Source organism: Terrapene carolina, unplaced genomic scaffold (assembly GCF_002925995.2).
Source record: "Terrapene carolina triunguis isolate 2854851 unplaced genomic scaffold, T_m_triunguis-2.0 Scaffold357, whole genome shotgun sequence".
Lineage (NCBI taxonomy): Eukaryota > Metazoa > Chordata > Testudines > Emydidae > Terrapene > Terrapene triunguis.
In genome coordinates, this window is record NW_020664708.1 from 2,700 (window position 1) to 21,024 (window position 18,325).

General features: G+C 45.5%; 1 pseudogene; it reads right to left on the bottom strand.

The window, feature by feature from the left end:
* Positions 1–11,296: 11,296 nt before the first annotated feature.
* LOC113407766 lies at positions 11,297–12,998 on the bottom strand (annotated as a pseudogene).
* Between the last annotated feature and the right edge of the window lie 5,327 nt (positions 12,999–18,325).

Here is an 18,325-nt window from a genome sequence, read left to right on the forward strand (position 1 = left end):
GGGAGGGGAGGGGAAGGCTGCAAAGCACATGTGCCTTCTCCCCCCTCCCGACCTGCAACAGCCGCTGCCTCAGCTCTAGCCCTCTGCCGGCCAGCGTCCCTGGTTGCCTAGCAGCAACAGCTGCTACTTCCGGGAGAGCTTTGCTTCAGGCAGGGACGCTGCCGATCTGCGCGGGGCCCTCTTAGGCGCGGGGCCCAATTCGGGGAAATCAGCCAAATAGGCCTAAAGCCGGCCCTGGTCCAGGGGCAAGATGCTGAGAAGTCTCTGTGAACTGCGTGAGGAAGTCCATATTTTTCTCGCCAATAATATGAATATGGCAGCCAGATATGACAACAAAGGTATCAAAGAGTGTCACGGAAATGCTACACAAGTGGAGAGTGATTGAATTCTCTGAATGTGCCACTTCAGGGATGAGATGAAAATGTTTTGATTGCTAACGGTCGGATAGCAAACTTGAACCATGGTCTTCATTTGTGCTGCAAGGATCTGTTTGCATGTTTACAACACTGGAGGACGTTATGCAACAGCATGGTGATCTGTCAGTTGACACTATCCAGGACCTGATTGTTCAGCACTTCCGGGGTCTGCAGGAGCAGTTTCGTGAATACTTTCCTGAAATGGGCAAAGAGAAATGTAATCAATAGATCAGGAACCCATTCACCTTTAAGCCAAACCCCACAGATATGCTGTCTTCAAAAGAAGAGGAAAGTCTTATCAAGCCATCAAGGAACTGCCGCAGAATTTTTCACAAATGCCAGTCACAGACTTCTGGTTATCAGTATGATCTGAGTTTCAAGAGTTAACACACTGGGCTCTTAAAGCACTCATTCCTTTTTACCTCAACATCTACCTGGCAAAGGTTTTTACTCTCGCTATTTCCTAATACCCAAGGAGAAGGGAGGTTGGAGACCAGCCTAGCCCTCAGATCACTCAACAAGTTTGTCAAAGCTCAGCAATTCAAGACGGTCACTCTTGCAATGATTATTCCAGCATTGGAACAGGGAGACTGTTTTTCAGCCCTTAAACTTCAGGACGCCTATTTCCATATCTCAGTCTGACTGTCCCACAGACGTTCCTCAGATTCACCCTAGGACAAGACCACTACCAGTACATAACACTCCCTCTTGGGCTATCATCAGCTCCAAGAGTATTCTCCCAGGTTCTCTCAGTAGTGGCCGCTCACCTATGCTCCCAGGGGATCATAATGTACCCGTACTTTGATGATTGTCTCCTCACAGCCTGCTCCTTCAACAAGGTCTGTCAGGTTGTGCCAACACTGGAATAGACTTATTCACGGAACTGGGTCTGCAGATCAGCATCCAAAAATCAACCTTCACCCCTGCACAGAGCCTAGAGTTCATAGGGACTGACCTCAACTCGTTCCAGGCCAAAGCGCTCCTGCCTCAGCACAGGTTCCTCTCCTTGGCTATGCTCATAGAGACAATGCAAAAGATTCCTCAAATATCAGCCAGACACTGCCTCCACCTTCTGGGGCAAATTGTGGCCGGCACAGTGGTGATACCTCATGCCAGACTTCATATACCACCTCCATTTGTGGTTCAGTTCGATCTACAGGGCAAACAGAGACAGACTAGACAAAACTCTGGCACTGCCCACCAAACTCAAGAACTCCCTGGGCCGGTGGAAAAATCCAGCATAGCAGATTTAGATTAAATCTCAAGAAAAAACAGTAGGATAATGGAACAGACTGGGTATGGAGGTTGTGGAAGCTTCTTCACTGGAGGTTTTCGAAAGGCAGATGGATAGCCATCTGTCTTGGACACAACAAATCCTTCATCTTGGCCAGGGGTTAGACTAGATGACTATTGCAGTCCCTTCTAACCCTGTGGCAGAACAATGAGTACCCCAGCTCAAAGAAAAACAGGGATTTTACATGTACTGCCTCCGCCATGGACAGTGTCCAAGTCTCTGACAGTAAGTTCAGGAGGAGGGTGTGACGGTGCCCCCCATAAGGCTTTATGGAAATATGCTTATGAATATATATGACATAACTGGAATATGTTCTATGCTACATATGCCGTATAACATATCTATATAAAGGTTATGATCTACTGAATCTATTAATCCTATTTGTATGCATGTATCATTTTTGTATTCGAAGTTATGAATATGGGCCGTGTACTGGCTTGATTTCTAAATACCCTTAGTAGAGCATTTAGTCAGTTCCTGGAGAAAGGAATTTGCAAAGTTAAGTGCCCCATCAAGAAGCACTTAAGGAACAATACATCTTGGAATGCTCCTATCCACATAAGAAGTCTTGCTGGAGACATTCAAGATACCATGTGGGCAATGACTTCTGCCTGTAAAAACTGTGAGTCATGCATGGAAAGGTGACTTGTCCAGGTGACTCCAGAACTCTATCTTGAAGCTGGACTTTGCATAGGAGAGAGGAGTGGGTCTCCACCCACAAGAGAAAGACTATTTAAACCCCTGGGAGACCCCTCCATTTTGTCTTCAGCTGGCTAAAGAGAGAGCCTCTCCACCCCCAAAGATACCTGAAAGAAACTGGAACAAAAGACAGTAACTACAGGGGGTGTGAGTGATTGCTGGACTCAGACTAGAAGGAGATTAGTCTGTAAAAGGAAGCTTATTGGAACTGGTGAAGCTTTTACCTGTATTCGATTTGATTAGACATAGACTTGCGTGTTTTATTTTATTTTGCTTGGTAATTCACTTTGTTCTGTCTGTTAGTATTTGGAACCACTTAAATCCTACTTTCTGTATTTAGTAAAATCACTTTTTACTTATTAATTAACCCAGAGTATGTATTAATACTTGGGGGGCAAACAGCTGTGCATATCTCTCTATCAGTGTTATAGAGGGTGAACAATTTCTGAGTTTACCCTGTATAGGTTTTATACAGGGTAAAAAGGATTTATTTGGGGCTTGGACCCCACTGGGAATTGGACATCTGAGTGTTAAAGACAGGAACACTTCTGTAAGTTGCTTTCAGTTAAGCCTACAGCTGTTAGGGGACATGGTTCAGACCTGGGTCTGGGTTTGCAGCAGGCTAGCGTGTCTGGCTCAAATGAGGCAGGGCACTGAAGTCGTAAGCTGGCAGGGCAGGAAAGGAGGGGCAGAGGTAGTCTTGGCACATCGGGTGGCAGCTCCCAAGGGAGTTTCTGTGATCCAACCCGCCACAGCCATCTCTCACAGAGGGCAGACATAGATGTTGAGATTCAGTACCGAATCCGCTGCACCAGCCTTTCCTTTGGCAGACTGTCTCGTCAGGTGTTCAACAGTCACGACATCAGAACACATACTAGACTTTTAGTTTATAAAGCGGTGGTAATCCTGACCCTCCGCTATGACTGTGAGAGTTGGGTGACCTATAGAAAACACCTGAAAAACCTGGAACGCCAGCACCAGCACTTTCTTTGGAAGATCCTCAACATAAAGTGGGAGGATCATCGCACTAATGCCAGTATCCTCACAGAAGTTTTGAGGCCCTGACTATTCAGCACCAGCTTAGGTAGAGTGGCAGTGTGCACATTTCTGATATGTACACTTACCAAAACAACTGCTGTTTGGCCAACTTACCTAAGGAGAAAAGAAAAGGGGAGGCCAAAAGTCATGCTTTAAAGACACCGTCAAGATAAACATCAAAAGATGCAGCATTGACACCACACACCGGGAAAAAGCAGCCCAGGATAGGGATAACAGGCGAAAACTTGTCAGAGATAGAACATCCACTTTTGAGGAAAACCACCTTACCCTGGTCAAAGAAAAACATGCAGCAATCATGACTCAACCCTGTCTTCCAACACCACCTGCAATGTCTGCCAATGAGACTGTGGCTCAAGGGTTGGACTCCTCAGTTACCTATGGGCCCATGAAAAATAAAATATGTGAAAGAGATCATCCTTGACATGTATGCCCAGGACAATGGTACCAGTGCAGTCAGCACACCAGGATCCTGTCCCTTAGGCCAGCACAAAGATACCCGTCCTATGGCTTCCCCTTTTATACCTTGATACTGTCAGGGTTTCCCCCTCTGCCACTCTGAACTCTGGGGTACAGATATGGGGACCTGCATGAAAGACCCCCTAAGATTGTATTTTACCAGCTTAGGTTAAAACTTCCCGAAGGCACAAATTCCTTTCCTTGTCCTTGGACGGTATTGCTGCCACCACCAAGCGATTTACACAAAAATTCCAGGAAAGGTCACTTGGAATCCCTATTCCCCCAAAATATGCCCCCAAGCCCCTTCACCCCCTTTCCTGGGGAGGCTTGAGAATAATATACCAACCAGTTGCCTTAGCAAAATGAGGACAGACTAGACCCTTTGTCTTCAGGACACTGAAATCAATCAGGTTTCAGAGTAGCAGCCGTGTTAGTCTGTATCCGCAAGAAGAACAGGAGTACTTGTGGCACCTTAGAGACTAACAAATTTATTAGAGCTCTAATAAATTTGTTAGTCTCTAAGGTGCCACAAGTACTCCTGTTCTTCTTGTGAAATCAATCAGGTTCTTAAAAGAAGAACTTTATTTATAAAGAAAAAAATAAATAAAAGAACCACACCTGCAACATCAGGATGGAAGGCAACTTTACACTATAATAAAAAAGGTTTAAAACACGGAGGATTCCCCGCTGGGCTCAGCTTAACAGTTACAAAAACAGGAATGAAACTACCTCTGTAGCATAGAGAAATTCACAAGCCAAAGCAAAAGATAACCTAACACATTTCCTTGCCCTACTCACAGTTTCTGTAGTTTTAGATGGATTATTGCAGGTATATTTTTCAGGAGATACTGTACCTGCTTGGCTTCTCCCTCCATCCAGAGAGAGAACAACATACAGAACAGAAACAAATCCTCCCCACCACCCCAGATTTGAAAGTATCTTCTTTCCTCATTGGTCTTTCTGGTCAGGTGCCAACTAGGTTATTTGAACTGCTTAACCCTTTACAGGTAAGGCAATCAAGTACAGCTGACAAGGAGGGATTTTATGCTACTGCATACATAAAGGTTGCTACCCTTCCGCCTATATTCAGGACAGATACAAACAAGTTGTGTAGCACACTACAAAGGTTTTTATTTACCACCCTTATCCTTGTACCTGCTAGTTAGAACAAAACATCCTCATCCATTGTTCTGTCATTCCCTCTTTATCTTATGAGGCATTGGTGTGTCCCTGTACCATCTCTGTAGAACGTGTTTACATAGTTACTTGAAAGATCTATGTGTTTTGTGTACTGTCCTCCTTGGTTAGGAATGTGCTGACTTGGTTCACTAACACCTGGTCTAACTCAAAGTACCAATAAAGCAAAATATACTCAATATACACTTGGCTTAGAGTTAACACACCTTTACTTAACAATTTAAGAAAACATGATATAATAGATTGAGATTAACTGAAATGTCACAACTGTTTTAAATCAGCACTGGACACTTCGATAAATCGTTATCTCGTTATCTCTAGACTGATTCTTGCCTGCATATTTATACCTGCCTCTGGAATTTTCCACCACATGCATCTGACGAAGTGGGTATTCACCCATGAAAGCTTATGCTCCAATACGTCTGTTAGTCTATAAGGTGCCACAGGACTCTTTGTCGCTTTTTTTCAGATCCAGACTAGCACGGCTACCCCTCTGAAACTCAATAAATCAATTAATGCATGCAGTTTACAGTAGTAAATGAAATGTCACCAATTTACACTTACACTGTCACCAGTTACCTTTCTCCTGGGTGTGCAGTTCTCTGAATCTGCTTGAGTGGGCACATGTGAAGATCTTGAAGTCCAGGAGATCACTCTGTGGGTCCACTAAAACAATCCGGTCCAGACAGAAAAGGGCAGAGCAATTCTAACCTTGTGTTCATTCCAAGCTGCACAGTGCCTCTGAAGATGGGAGTTGTTATAACCCTGGATTCTGGTTAGATGGGATGAACGCTGCTTCTCTTCTCAGTCTCAGGCAACTCCTTAAAGTCTCATTGCTGTGCCCCTTCCCTTGCAAGCACTTCCCCAAACAACACAGGTGATGGTTACACACACTGGTTTCACTGCAGGCCAGCATCAGTGAGTTCTGCGCACAGCAACAGTCTCTGCCATGGCTGCAATGAAGCCCAGCAACAGCCTCTGTGGCTCCCTGCTCGGTTAAAGTCCCAGAAGACTCTCAGCAGCAGTTTCTGGTTTGGACAGAGCTCCACAAAGCAATCTCCATTCCCCTGACCAGGATCTAAACTCCCTTCCAAGGTGTAGCCCAAAGCATGCCTCCCTGCATCCTCTCTCTCTCCCTCTCTCTCTCTCTGTCCTCCAAGACATCAATGGGAGTTGTAGTCTCCAAGGCTGGATTGTGGCACTCAGGATCTTCCCAAATGGAACACCCCCAACTAAGTTCAGAGGTCTCACTAGTAGAAAGGTGCCTACATAAGCACATCATAAGGTGAATAGAAAGCTGGCTAGTTTGTCGGGCTCAATGGGTAGTGATCAATGGCTTGATGTCTAGTTGGCAGCTGGTATCAAATGGAGTGCCCCAGGGGTCGGTCCTGAGGCTGGTTTTGTTCAACATCTTTATTAATGATCTGGATGATGGGATTAATTGCACCCTCAGCAAGTTCACAGATGACACTAAGCTGGGGGGTGGGAGAGGTAGATACGCTGGAGGGTAGAGACAGGGTCCAGAGTGACCTAGACAAATTAGAGGATTGGGCCAAAAGAAATCTGATGAGGTTCAACAAGGACAAGTGCAGAGTCCTGCACTTAGGATGGAAGAATCCCATGCACTGCTACAGGCTGGGGACTGACTGGCTAAGCAGCAGTTCTGCAGAAAAGGTCCCGGGGATTACAGTGGATGAGAAGCTGGATATGAGTCAGCAGTTTCTTAAACAACAAAGGTGATGGCTATGCACACTGGCTTCACTGCAGTCCCACCTCTGTCAGCTCTGAACTCAGCAACAGTCTCTGCCCTGACTCCAATGAAGCCCAGCAATCGTCTCCATGGCTCCCTGGGTTGATCAAAGTCCCAGCAGGCTCTCAGCAGCAGTTTCTGGCTTAGATGGAGTTCCACAAAGGAATCTCCATTCCCCTGACTGGGATCCCAGTTCCCTTACAAGGTGTAGCCCACTGCATGCTCTCCCTGCATCCTCTGGAGGTGAAATACTCTCTCTCCCTTCCTCGAGGTATCATGGGAGTCTCCAAGGCTGGATTGCGGCGCTCAGGATCTTCCCTAATGGAATACTCTCAACTAACTTCAGAGGCCTCTCTAATAGAAGGTGCCTACATAAGCACATGATCCCGACTCAAGAGGTAGTCATGCAGGACTGCAGTCTCTGTACTGGGAGTGGCTTGCAGCACCCAGTCAAATTTAGGGTGACCAGATCTAAGATATTGGGACACATGTGGTGATATACCATACCATACATAAACATGTAAAAAAAATGATATTAATGGTAATGGTATATGCATAACCTCAACAATTACCATATAACATCATTAACACAGTATATTGTAGACATAAATTAATAATTAAGCCATTGTATTAATTAAAAACTGGTTTGATCATATGATCCTTATTATCTAGTTTTCATTTCATAACTCACCAAGGCATAATTACATATTAAAACCCATCTTAAATTTTAATTAATGCTGAGTAGTTATAATCCATATTTAAACATAGAGATTAGTTTGTACACTAAACAAATAACACAGGTAAAGGGTGAGGTTCTTTATTCAGTAAATAAATCAACTTCACAATTTGCATACCTGTCAAATGTGCAGGCAGTAACATACTTCTTTGACAACTTTGCCATAGTCATGACTTGCTTTTGGGAAATCACAAAGCAGTAAAAATCCTTGCAACTCATCCGCACATTCATTTTGACAAGGGCTGCACACCGCACCAAATCTATGCTCTTTCGATTATGGACATTGGTCCATGCATCTCTCATGATTAAAAATACATGTTCTGTGTATGGGTTCCTGACTGGTATACTGAGTACATATGATGCCAGCTTTGTCGTGTTCAGTAATTCAGTGTTACTGTCCTTATTTCTCAACACTTAAGACCAGCGTTCCCCAACTGAGTATTTGCCAGGCTCCAACTTGGAGTTGATGTCTTTTGACACAGCACACAGTCAACCTGTGGAACTCCTTGCCTGAGGAGGTTGCGAAGGCTAGGACTATAACAGGGTTTAAAAGAGAACTAGATAAATTCATGGTGGTTAAGTCCATTCATGGCTATTAGCCAGGATGGGTAAGGAATGGTGTCCCTAGACTCTGTTTGTCAGAGGATGGTGATGGATGGCAGGAGAGAGATCACTTGATAGGTTAGGTTCACTCCCTCTGGAGCACCTGGCATTGGCCACTGTTGGAAGACAGGATACTGGGCTGGATGGACCTTTGGTCTGACCCAGTAGGGCCGTTCTTATGTTCTTATATTCACCTTACACAGAAAGCGTGCTCCCCAAAGTCACAGATTTCAGTTTTATCAATGATATGATGATGTCACAAGTTACATATCTTGTTACACATCACTAAATTCCAACCCATCAGTTTGTCCCAGTTCCCCAGTGTAAATGGGGAACTACTACAGGGAACTTTCCTGGCTTCTACATTGCCCCAGGGGAATTGGCTCGTGAAACGGTCTGAGTCCCCACTCACAATCACTTTACCCAGAAGCCTGCCTGACCTCAAGGACTCCCCCTCGACTCTCCTGTGTGGCAGAGTCCTTGTAATGGCAACACAGCTGGGCCCAGGACACCTGGGAGGCCAAAACCCCAGTTTCATCATGGTCACTTACTAGAGGGGCTAGGATTTCCTCACTCTGGGGTACTCTCTCCACCCCGGATGCTTCCCTGACCCACCGATCACTAAATTAAATTGTAACCAAATATAATTTATTAAACAGCAACTATAAGACAAATAAGGAAAAAATGGGAATGGTTCAAGGAAACAAGGAACCTGCTCTGTGGGCACGGGCACATCACTATCAGTTCCTTTCATGTGCCACGCCTCCTGCTTGGTTCTGTCCCCACAGCTGCCCCCTGGAGCTCAGCCTTGGTTCCAAGTTGGCACCGTTGGTTTTTGCCATCACCGTTCGCAGTTTTGGTCTGCCCCAGCTGCAGCTCCCCAGAGCCGCCTCAGCACTGCTGCTCTGCCTCCAGCTCAGGTTTAGGTGGGCAGGTTTGCCAGGTTTCTACTGAATTAATAGCCCCAAATCACTTAAAAACGAATCCAAAAGTAGCCCACTCTATTTCTTGAAACAAAGGTTGTTATTTTTTCATTAATACATTGGTCTGTATATTGAATTACAAATAAAAGCTTTCATTAGATACCTAGTAAAAGTTTGATTTTAAAAAAAGCTACAAGCTCCAGCAGGAGTTTGTCCACTTTACCAACGAAGCCATGAGATGACAATTACATTCAAAATCAAACACACAGTACTGGTACTTGTATCCCGATTGAGGGTTGGCAGGCGTTTCAAATCAAAAATGGTGAATAATGGTGTTAAAAATAGGCCAGAAGTCGCCCAAAACAAAGCAGTGACCAGTGCAATCATTTCTTACATTGGTGCAAACTCTTCACAACAGATTTGGCGTCCTTGCATCTATGCGCTAACAGGAACAGTGTATTCTAAATGTTTTCTGCAAGTTCCCCTTGCATCTTGTTGCACAGTTTTGTTTTTATAAGGTTCATCTGAGAAAACAGTCTGTCAACTGTAACGTTCCCAAAAGGTAGTAACAGGAATGCAAGAAAAAACAAACCAAGTTCACTAAAATCTTTGTCCTCTGTGGCATCCATGTGTTTGAGACCTTCACCTTAAAAGTGCTTTACTTGGTTGTTCAGAGAGTGAGGCCAAGAACCATAGGCAAAACTCTCCACCATTGCTCCAACTGTCCAAGGTCTCCACAAAGCAATGGCAAAAATCAGATATCAGCCAATCTAGGTCCTGAAGGATTTAGTACTGCAGGCAATTTAATCACCTGGACATTTCATGGAAATCTCTGTTTCATGTATTTTACAAATTCCAAGATGAAATCTCGACACCTACTTTTGATGTCTTTCCCAACAGGAATAGTTAGTGTGTGTTTTGAAATTTCCAGCTGAAAGGGACTCCAAAATCGACTGTACAAAGCGGTAAGTTATTTGACTCCAAGGTGATGTTGTAGTTTAACAAAGCAATCTGTAACTCAGGGTTTTCAGAACTTCCAGCAGGGGCAACGTAACTATTTTACTCCAGGCAGGAATTAATCAATGGGAACACAGCAATTCTGTCTGATCAAGGACTAAATGCAAGTCAGCATGCTCTTGTCTAACACTGCAGTTTATTAGATTGAGGCACACACAGACATGAGCAATAGGTCTAGAACATCATAGCTATTTACCTAACACATGGAACAGTATTGAATAATAAACAGCAGGTTTGCAGTGGCCTGTTGGTCACCCACTGGGGAGAAAGGGTGTCAGGAAAAAGGTCTCTGAAAATGGCTTCAGAGGACTGCTCCAAAGTGCAATATATTAGCTAATTTTTTATAAAATTTTATAACTTCTACAAAACACAGTGACCCCTACTGGATCATCACTGGATCATCAATTTTGTGGAAAAATTGGAAAGAGTCCAGCGGAGGGCAACAAAAATGATTAGGGGTCTGGAGCACATGACTTATGAGGAGAGGCTGAGGGAACTGGGATTGTTTAGTCTCCAGAAGAGAAGAATGAGGGGGAATTTGATAGCAGCCTTCAACTACCTGAAGGGGGGTTCCAAAGAGGATGGAGCTCGGCTGTTTTCAGTGGTGGCAGATGGCAGAACAAGGAGCAATGGTCTCAAGTTGCAGTGGGGGAGGTCCAGGTTGGATATTAGGAAACACTATTTCACTAGGAGGGTGGTGAAGCACTGGAATGCGTTACCTATGGAGGTGGTGGAGTCTCCTTCCTTGGAGGTTTTTAAGGCCCGGCTTGACAAGGCCCTGGCTGGGATGATTTAGTTGGGAATTGGTCCTGCTTTGAGCAGGGGGTTGGACTAGATGACCTCCTGAAGTCCTTTCCAACCCTGATATTCTATGATTCTATGATCACACCCATTTATCTTCTCTCATTCTCACTTATTTACTTGTGTGTCCACTCCTCCTATTGCAATTGGCAGAAACTCCCTGCTAGATTTTGACCTTGTATCTAAAATCGTGGTTTCCAATCAACCTTTAAATATGTGATGTTCTATATTATTAATTCATTGTGGCCAGGAAACATCACATGGTTGCAATTAGCTTGACCACATTCTGGGGTTAACACCCCTCAAATCCAGGGTAACATAGTGCAGTTCCAAAACCATCTCTTCTCATGCAGGTTTAAAGTCAGTACCACGAAGTGAGTATATTCTGCATATGTATTTGAGCACTTTGTCACGAAGCTCTTTGGTTTTGACCCCATAAATGATAGGGTTGAGCATGGGGGGAATGAGGTAATTGAGATTCGACAAGATGATGTGAACATGCTGTGCGATGCCCTGACCAAACCTGTGTGTCAGAGAAGAGAAGAGTCCAACAGTATAAGCCAACAATAGCGCACAGATGTGGGCTGTGCAGGTGTTGAGGGCTTTCTGGTGAGCTACTTTGGAGGAGATTCTGAGGACGGCCCTGATGATCAGACCATAGGACAGGCCAATGAGCGTCAGGTCAAACCCAATGATTACAAATGCCATCACCAAGCCGTACGCTCTACTGGCTGTGATGTCCCCACACGACATCTTTGCAACAGCTATGGTCACAGTACGTATGGGGGATAATGTGGTTGGCACAGAATGGCTGCCCGCTCAGAAGCAGGGGCATAGGCAGAATGAAGAGAACAGCTCTTATCATACCCAGTAGCCCTAGCTTAGCTATTCATGCATTGGTGAGGATGGTGGCGTATCTCAGAGGGTTACATATGGCAACATAGCGATCAAAGGCCATTGTCACTAGGATGGCTGAGTGCATAGTAGAAACTGCATAAAAGAAGAACATCTGGGTGAGGCAGCCATTCACAGTAATGCTTTTCAAATTGAACCAAAATATACACAGTGCCTTTGGCATGAAGGAGGTAGATGTAGTGATGTCTGTGAGCCCCAGCATGCAGAGCAACAGGTACATCGGCTTGTGCAGGGTCTGCTCTTTGCCTACAATAAACAGAACTGTTAAATTTCCCAACAGGCCCATAATGTAGAAAATAGAGAAAGGGATGGAAATCCAGATGTGGGCAGCTTCCAGACCAGGGATGCCGGTTAGGATGAACATTGAGGAATCAGAGGTGGTGAAGTTGAAATTTTCCATGAGGTGACCGATGCGTCGATCAGGCTCAGAAATGCTCCAAGTTCCTGTGAAGGAAGAGAAGCACAGTGAGGGGGATTACACAGTTTATAACAAATAGTATAGTAACTATTTTACAGTTATTAACAATCAAGAAAGGGGGTTAACCAGTGAGATGGCAAGATTTACAGATGGCACCACATTATTTTGTCCAGAGTCAACTCCAGAAAAGCCCTTAGAGGGAGCTAACCAATCTGGTGAATGGGCAACATGCTGGCAGATGAACTTTGGTGTCATTAACTGCAATGTGTTTGCCCATTCGAGGGAAAAGCTTGAACTCCTCAAACACCTAACAAGGTTCTAATTTAAACATATTAGCCCAGGGCAGGGATCTGGGCGTCATGGTACACAGTTCCAGGAAACCATAACCGCAGTGCAAGCACAGGCAGAAACTAAGCAAAATACTGGGATCCAGGAGGAGTGGGATGGGAAATTGTGCCGAAAATACGTCATGAGGTCAGTCAAGTCAATATTTCATGCTCCTCTAGACTCCTCTGTGTAGTACTGGGCACCTTTCTCACACAGGATATTGCAGAGCTAGAGGGATTGAGGCAAGGGCAACGAGAATGCAGAAGGACCCTTAGAAACTATCATATAGAGAGAGTTTGAAAACACTGGGATTGTTACCTTACAAAGGAGATAAGTTAAAGGGGACATGAGAAAATTCTGTAACGTACTGACTGGTACAGAGTACATCGAGAATGTGTTCCCCCGTCTTATAACACAAGATCAAGACTGCATTTATTTACACTAAAATGTGGCAAATTCAAACTCTAAAATACTGACTGTCAGATAAGTAGTTGAGGCCATGAGTTAAGGAAGAATCAGAAAGAATGTGGACATAGTGAGACTATTCAGTTACAATTTTTACAGCTAAATAAATATTTTGAAAATCTATACACCCATGTGTTTCAGGCACAAGCCAATCTCTAGGTGTCAGGCTTTAGGGTTACAGTATCATCGCGGTCAAGTCACACACACACACCCCATCAGTCTACTGCTTGGTTTCTTACACCTCCTTCTGCAGCACCTGTGACTGTCACTCTCAGAGAGAGGACACTGGACTAGATGGACCATAGGTCTGATCCACAAGGCCATTCCTACATTGGAAATGAGCAAAGTTTCCTCCCTGGAAACAGACATTGTCATGCTGAGTTATAACTTTGTGCTCTGCAGAATGGGGATGAAGGGCACAAGGGTCCTGGTATTTAGGGCTACAGGTTTGAACCTCTGTTTCTTCCCCTGTTTCATTTGGTGAGGCACTTTCTGTAACAAAAGAAGCTTTACAGATGCCTGTCTCGGCATTTGCACCTTGCGTGTGATATATCTCACCGGTGAGACACAGTCACAGATTCCCCCTCAGCCAAGGGAGCAGGTGTAACAAGAGGCACCTCACCCACTGCAGAGGAAGAGCTGTGGGGAGCTTGGGGTGTCTCTGAAATTGCAGGACCCAGGTGTAACAATGCTGCCTCTGGTGGGGCACAACTGAGAGTATCAATTCAGGACAAATTGCTTAGAGCTGGGCAGTCAGAGCCAGTTTTCCAGTATCACCACCAGCATCGCTCCTTATGGGGATGACTGGTTGTCACGGAGTGTTTGGGAGTTAGGGCCCTGCACCCCCCACTTCCTGCGATTCACCGTGACTCTCAGCCAGCCAGTAAAACAGAAGATTTATTAGACAACAGGAACACAGTCTAATACAGAGCTTGTAGGTACAGAGAACAGGACCCCCTCAGTCAGGTCCATCTTGGGCCTCCCTCCATTTCCCCAGCCAGCTCCAAACTGAAACCCCCTCCAGCAGTCTACCCCAGGCACACCCACAGCTGCTCCTCCAGCCTTTGTCTAGTTTCCCGGTGTGACGTTATTGACATAATCTGTAACTGTATAGGTCACTGTTGTGACAACTGTTATATATTTGCAGCAAATATTGTATAAAGGTTGTCATGTAAGGGGTCCTTGGAGAGGTTATGGTTTGCTGGTTATGATTATGCTGTCTATAGGTGTGTATCATTTTTATAGTTGAAGTTATGAATATTGGCTCTATACTGTCTGTATTTCAAACTTATGCTATGCTTCTGGGTGACACCCCAGACAAGTTGGTGTCAGCTCTGCCTAGCCTGCTTGATGGCCCATTAAGGACCATCATCTATACGATTGAGTCATTGAGAGAAGGCAGATATGCTTTGTGACTCAGCAAAGTATGCAGGGAGTTGCCCATGTGACTCCAAACTCCATTTTGCTGTAATTTTCAACAGTAAGAACAAATAGGTGTTCTTACACCTGGAAAAAAACTATGAAAGGCTGATGCCTCATCTCCATCTTGTCTTCAGTCCTGCTTCTTACCTCTGGAGGGACTTTGCTACAACTGAAGCTCTGAACAAAGGACTGAGGACCCATCCCAGCTGGGGATGTATTCCAGAGACTTGATTTGAACCTGCAGTTTATTCCATCACTGCTACAAGCCTGAACCAAGAACTTTGCCATTACTCTATGTAATTGATTCCATTTAACCAATTCTAACTCTCATCTATATCGTTTTCCTTTTATGAATAAAGCTTTAGATTTTAGATTCTAAAGGATTGGCAACGTTGTGATTTGTGGGTAAGATCTGATTTGTATATTGACCTGGGTCTGGGGCTTGGTACTCTGGGATCGAGAGAATTTTTTTTCTTTTACTGGGGTATTGGTTTTTATAACCATTTGTCCCCATAACGAGTGGCACTGGTGGTGATACTGAGAAACTGGAGTGTCTAAGGGAATTGCTTGTGAGACTTGTGGTTAGCCAGTGGGATAAAACTAAAGTCCTCTCAGTCTGGCTGGATGGTTTGCCTTAGAGGTGGAAAATCCCCAGCCTTGGGCTGTAACTGCTCTGCTCTAAGCAATTTGTCCTGAATTGGCACTCTCCGTTGGGCCCCGCCAGAACCAATATTGTTACACTCCAATCAGTGTAAATTTCATTTCTGGTGTGCCCCTCCCTCAATGTGGGGGAGCACAGTGCACACTTTTGGTAACCAAGATGATTCCCCTCCCCCCCACCTTCCCAGACACTTCACTTAACGGCATCCTGGGTTTAGATTAAAACACCAAACAAGTTTATGAATGACACCTTGAGTTCCTCAGGTTTCCACACGCAGGTTAGAAGTCCCTTTAGCTGGGGTCCAGCACTTCCCCTCATTCAGGCTTATTTCCTCAGGTGTTTCCCGTCCTCTTGTGTGGAGAGTGGAGAACCAGTGATGATGTCACTTCCTGATTTTAGCTTTAGCATAGAGCGGGAACCCTTTCTTTCAAAACTTTGTACTTTTCCCACAAATTGGTCTGGGAAGCAACTCCCCAAAACAGAGTGCAGAACTATGTGGCCTAGTCACATGCCCTTGTAGAGTCACAGCATCTATTACTTATAAGCTGTCTGGAGCATTGTCAGGAAGCTTCCTAAGACCTACTGTCTTCCCTATTGGCTCATTTCCCTGAATAGGCCCTTCCCAACCAGCTACCTAGACTGAAGGCATCTTGCCTAATGAGAAATAGGTGGTGAAGTGTCACACAAAGATCAGTTGTTCTTTCTACCAGTGAAATGCCTGAAGTTACGTAGCAACAACAACAGTTGGAAATAAAACTGAGTAAACGTTGTGACACCCAGGCTGCAGTTCTGTGGCTTGCCAGGGCAAGGAGACCCATAGACCAGCACAAATGCACTCAGGGCCAGGAAAGTTCCCAGCGCTGGCCTTGGACCAACAATTACAAAGAAAAAAATAATTTCAGCAGCACTGCCCACCTGGCATGTATACAGGGCCGGCTCTAGGATTTTTGCCACCCCAAGCTAAAACAATTTTGGCCGCCCCCCACCGTTTTTTATTTATCCCACCCCCGGCCCCGCCTCAACTCCGCCCCTTCCTCAAATCCCCAGCCCTGCCTTCTCCCCCCAGGCTCTCAAGCCTAGGAGGGAGGGAGGGAGGGAGGGAGGGGGAGAAGCGGTGCGCGCGCCGCGGCCACTCGGAGTCTCCCCCTCCCTCCCAGGTTCTCAAGCCTGGGAGGGAGGGGGAGCAGCAGTGTGCGAATCAGCTGTTTCGCGCGCCGTGGCGCGCAAGCGGCAGCAGCAGCGGAGGTGAGCTAGGGTGGCCGGGGCACATTTTTAGGGGCGGCAGGGGCGACATTCTGGCGCCGGCCATGCCGCCCCTAAAAATGTGCCACCCCAAGCACCAGCTTGTTTTGCTGGTGCCTAGAGCCGGCCCTGCATGTATATACCGCCCCCTGTCCCCAACACACCCAGCTCTGCCTCTCTGTTCCGGTATACCCACTGCCTGTACCCACAACCCTCAGTGCTTCCCGATTCTCTGTGTGCACACCCTGCTTTCCTCTCCTACCCTCAGCACTGTCCACCTGCCCATGTACACCCCTCTTCCTTCATCCATATCTCTGAGTACTGGCTACTTGTCCATGTAGGTCTCCAACCCCCCACAACTTCCAGCCCTGCTACACATTGCTGCCCCTCACCCCACACCAAAAACAGGAGCAAGACCTCACAGAGGCAGCTCACAGAAATATCTCCTCAGACTAGGTTAAACTCAGTGTCTGCCTTCACCGAGGAAAAGGGGGAGATCAGCCTGAACTACCTTTCTGGGGGCGAAGGGAACCCCAGCAGCAGCTCTGCCTCTGCAGGGAAGGAGAGAGGGACAGACCCGGTGGGAGGGATAGAGGACGTGGAGACTAAAAATAGCCAGCATGAGTAACTCTTCCTCAAAACAACACAGAGCTTTAATATATTGCAGCCCCTTAGAAACCTAGACACCCCTTCCTGAGGCTGCTTTTCCATGTTGGCAATTGCTGGCATTACCACGAGGCTGCAGAGGGACGGTCGAGATGGGGGACGGTGGCAGATACAAAAGAATAAATGGACACAAATTGGACATCAGGAATGGTAACATACATAAGCCAGTAAGTGAACACTTCAATCTCCCTGGTCATTCTATTACAGATTTAAAAGTCACTATCATTGAACAAAAAAACTTCAGAAACAGACTTCAAAGAGAAACAGCAGAACTAAAATTCATTTGCAAATTTAACACCATTAATCTGGGCTTGAATAGGGACTGGGAGTGGCTGGCTCATTACAGAAGCAGCTTTGCCTCTCCTGGAATTGACACCTCCTCATCCATTATTGGGAGTGGACTACATCCACCCTGATTGAATTGGCCCTGTCATCACTGGTTCTCCACTTGCGAAGTAACTCCCTGCTCTCCATGTGTCAATATATAATGCCTGCATCTGTAACTTTCACTCTATGCATCCGAAGAAGTGAGGTTTTTACCCATGAAAGCTTATGCCCAAATACATCTGTTAGTCTTTAAGGTGCCACCAGACTCCTTGTTGTTTTTGTAGATATAGACTAACACGGCTACCCCCTGATACTTGACACCATGCAAGGCACTAAATTTAGCCGTATGGAGTGGAAATCCATCAACCTCAACAAAAAACTTGCACAGATACAGACAGACATCATCTTCCTTTCCAAATGCAAACAGATGGACATCATACCAAATGGACTGAAGGTAAAAAATCCATTGCAATCAACATACTACACTGACTATGGTGAGAGACTGTGCCACACACTCTCAAAGAAACTGAGGAACCACCTGATCAGCATCCTGTACAGCAGACAGGAGAAGATCAAGAATGAGCTCTCAGAACTGGAGACTCTCATACAATACCAACCTTCCACACAAACTTCCACGTGACTGGACTTTACAAAAATGAGACAAGCCATTTACAATGCACACTTCACTTCTCTACAGAGCAAAAAGGACAGTAAGCTATCTAAACTCCTACCTGCCACAGGGGGCTACAACAGTGGTACCATCAACTCATCTAACAACATTGTCAATCTTTCCAACCACACACTTAGCCCAGCAGAAGAGTCTGTCCTATCTCAGGGACTCTCTTTCTGTCCCACCACCCCCACGGACATGATACAGTTCTGCGGTGATCTGGAAGCCTACTTTCGTCGTCTCCGACTCAAGGAATATTTT